The sequence below is a fragment of the Littorina saxatilis genome, linkage group LG14 (assembly GCF_037325665.1).
Source record: "Littorina saxatilis isolate snail1 linkage group LG14, US_GU_Lsax_2.0, whole genome shotgun sequence".
In the NCBI taxonomy this organism is placed as follows: domain Eukaryota; kingdom Metazoa; phylum Mollusca; class Gastropoda; order Littorinimorpha; family Littorinidae; genus Littorina; species Littorina saxatilis.
This window is the reverse complement of record NC_090258.1, coordinates 23,296,057-23,300,258: the sequence shown is the minus strand read 5'-3', so window position 1 is coordinate 23,300,258 and position 4,202 is coordinate 23,296,057.

Genomic DNA, 4,202 nt, shown 5'->3' with positions numbered 1-4,202 from the left:
AACATTTTAGTCAAGCTCAGTCAAACTCACAGAACGAAACTAAACGCAAAGCATTTTTTCCGCAAGACCGTACACTCGTAGCATCGTCTGTCCACCGCTCGTGGCAAAGGCAGTGAAATTAACAATACAGAAAAGCGCGGTAGCGGTTGCGCTGAGGAGGATAGCCCGCTTTTCTATATCTCTATTCTTTTTAACTCTCTGAACGTGTTTGTAATCCAAACATATCATATCTATATGTTTTTAGAATCAGGAACGGACAAGGAATAAGATGCAATTGTTTTTAAATTGATTTCGGAAATTTCATTTTAATCATAATTTTTATATTTTTAATTTTCACAGCTTGTTTTTAATCCGAATATAACACAATTATATGTTTTTGGAATTAGAAAATAATGAAGAATACGATAAACGTAGTTTTGGATCGTTTTATACAAAAATAATGTTAATTACAATTTTCAGATTTTTAATGACCAAAGTCATTAATCAAATTTTTAACCTCCAAGCTGAAATGCAATACCAAAGTCCGGCCTTTGTTGAAGATTGCTTTGCCAAAATTTCAATTAATTTTATTGACAAATGAGGGTGTGACAGTGCCGCCTCAACTTTTACAAAATGTCGGATATGACGTTATGAAAGACATTTATCGAAAAAATGAAAAAAAGTCTGAGGATATCTTACCCAGGAACTCTTATGAAAACTTTTATACAGATCGGTCCAGTAGTTTACTCTGAATCGCTCTACACACACATACACACATACACACACACGCACACGCACACGCACACACACACACACACACACACACACACACACACAGACACACACACACACACACACACACACATACACCACGACCCTCGTCTCGATTCCCCCCTCTACGTTAAAACATTTACTTACAGTTTTTTTTTCAATCTAAATTTTTTTAATCACATTCTTTTATTCAGTGGATGCAGCAACATTTTCATGTTCTGCTTATTTTGAAGTTAAGCTGTGTTTCAGGTAAAAAATAAAAAGAAAGAAAAAAAAGAGTTAATTTACTGTTTTTTGTGTGTTTTTTTTACAGAGAAAGCTGACTGCCTATTTTTTTTTTCTTATTCCACATTGACTTCCTTAAAGTTTAAGTCCAAAATGCTTTCTCATAGTGATCTTCTCCATTTAAAATCTTGAAGGAACTTAAGTACAATTATACTTTTTTTTAAATTTCTTATAATTTTGTTTATTTTTCACAAAAAGTATCTAGATGTGGGGATTTTGTATCAATGAGTATACAATTTAATACATTATGCTAATCTTTTATGAAGCAGATTTTGTGTGAAATTATGTGTTTATATATACATTTTTACCATGAATCCCTGTGTTTTTACCCTGTATCCTATTTTTTTTATTGTACCTAATTTTTACTGTGACAGTTTCTCAGTTCATGCAAAAATTCTGCTAAGTCCAAGATTGGCATATTTGTAGCATACTGTGAAAACAACTAAGTCTTTACTAGCACACAAAAATGCATGACAAAGTATTTCATTGGTATATTTGTAGCATACAAGAAAATAGCGAAGTCCATGATTGGCACAATCGTAGCACATAATAAAATAACTAAATCTGTGATTGGCACATTTCTAGCGCGTAAGAAAATAACAAAGTCCATGATTGGCACATTTCTAGCACATGCAAAGAGCACAAAGGTGTTGGTTAGCACATGTCTGGTATAGAATAAAATGACAAAGTCCATGATTGGCACATGGCACATTTGTAGTATACGTTTGGTACATTTAGTACATTTGTAGCATAGGATTAGCACAAAATTGGTATGCCAATAATGTGCTAAAAACCGTAGGGGTAGTTTCAAAGAATCGCAGTGAACAGACTGACAGTTGGTTGACTGCTTCGTCAACCGACCGTGGTTGCTCGACGGGCCACCGAAAAGCGCGTTTCATGAGCGAATCACTGTCACCCGCGGACAACCGCAGTCGACCGACTGTAAGGTAATCCGAATGGCCAAGCCGAGGGCTAAATTTAGCAACATTACCACTTCCGTTTGCTCATTCGCACATAGAAATGGCCGATTTCGAAGAAAAAAAATAGTCTCGACCCGCTCAAAATAACAATGACCGAGACTTTCAGTAATTCCTTCGCGTGACGTCTAACCCTCTTACGCCATAATGTGACGTCTTCAAGACATAACCCTGACTTGTCTCCTGGATTACTATGGAAGGCGAAAAGGATCGATCCTTTTGCGTTTGACCCTTTCCGCCCGACGCGCGGAAAGGGTCAAACGATCGATCAAAAGGATCGATCAAAAGGATCGATCAAAAGGATCGATCCTTTTACTGGATCGGGTGCTGACAAAAAGTGGAACCGGAATTTTACCGGCACACAGTCTGGAGTTCACATTTTGGTGGCAAACTGACTTCAGATTTCAGTTCGCGTGTACGTGCGTCCAGTGTTCTAGATGATCGAACGTGTAGCAAAGACCTGTACGTGTACGTGTAGATATTCCGTCAACCGTGACTCACTTTTTTTTCTCCAATGTTCCAAATCATACGTTGTTTACCAAGACTGCAGATCTCGGCTCAAACGCGTGACGTATAAACTAGATTTGATGACGTTACCCGTACACGTTCCTGTATACGTGCTGAAAGTGGCACATCTAGATCAGTTGCAGACGAACGCTTCGCGCCAAACACTTTTCCCACAGTAATTTCAACTACACACTCCTAAATGTACTCGCTAAAACAAGAAGAATTTTTTGTTTATTTCTCTTGATATTTCATGCTCCTTCACGCCGCACCAGAACACGTAATCTACTTACTTTACTTTCTAGATTCGTTCTTTGTGCTAATCCGTTCCATAATTTTCCGAAACAGCGCGATGAAACTGCTCGTTCAAAAGTATCGTGTAAAAGGATCGATCCTTTTGCACGATCCTTTTACTCGATCATTTGACCCTTTCCGCGCGTCGGACGGAAAGGGTCAAACGCGAAAGGATCGATCCTTTGACCCTTTCCGCCTTCCATAGATTACTGCGTCATGATTGGATTGGATTGGATTGGATTGGATAAGATTTACAGTCCAGTGAGGTTACCCTCATGGAAATTCGGGCTGCTTTCTCCCCGGGGAAAGCGAGCTGCCATACATACGGCGCTACCCATATTTTTTTTTTTCCTGCATGCGTGTATTCATGTTTTCCTGAGACTTAATGCCGTGTGAGATGGAATTTTTTTTACTTTATTCCAAGTCCCACGGGTATTTGATGGACATTTTTATCTATGCCTATACAATTTTGCCAGGAAAGACCCTTTTGTCAATCGTGGGATCTTTAACGTGCACACCCCAATGTAGTGTACACGAAGGGACCTCGGTTTTTCGTCTCATCCGAAAGACTAGCACTTGAACCCACCACCTAGGTTAGGAAAGGGGGGAGAAAATTGCGGCCTGACCTAGGCCTGAACACGCAACCTCTCGCTTCCGAGCGCAAGTGCGTTACCACTCGGCCACCCAGATACATTTCAAAGAACAATCACAAGGTTTGGCTTACAACCCCAAAAAGTGTGAGCATTCTGCCATTGACTGTACGGATAATTACATTGTATTTCGGTTTACCCTAGTAAGCCGAACACAGTGTTGGGGGAGAGCATCACCGTGTTTGGCCGACTTCCGGTGAGACGACCCGCAGTCAGCCGACTGAAATTTTGTTCGTGAAACCCGATAACGTCGGATTACTGTGGTTCTCTCGGACAACTGTAGTTGGTCGACTGTGTTTCTGGCTTATGAAACTGACACTCAGCCACCTTGATATGAGTTTTGCAGACGTCATCGTCTAAAAATAGAACAGCGCAGTAAGATTTTACTTTTTATTTCTTCAAAGTCATGAGGCTATATCTGTTGAGCCCGTGAAAGAATGGTTCTGAAAGTAGGCACACATGTAATGACACTATTGTTTTCAAAGTGTACAATGTTGCGTGCATGTCACATTTGTTCCTTGGACGTTACAAACGTTTGAAAATATTTAACGGAAAACCGTTACAACGTCCATTCTCGGGTTCTGTTTGCTCCAAGTACTAGCGCGAATCCAGATAGGTTCTTTGTTATCGTTCTGTGAAATTTTGAGAGGCTGCTATTTGTAGTTTTAGATGTATTGCATATACACTGCAGCTACCCAGCAAAAACACCACAAAACCCCTGGATTTGTTGCTGTTTTTACAT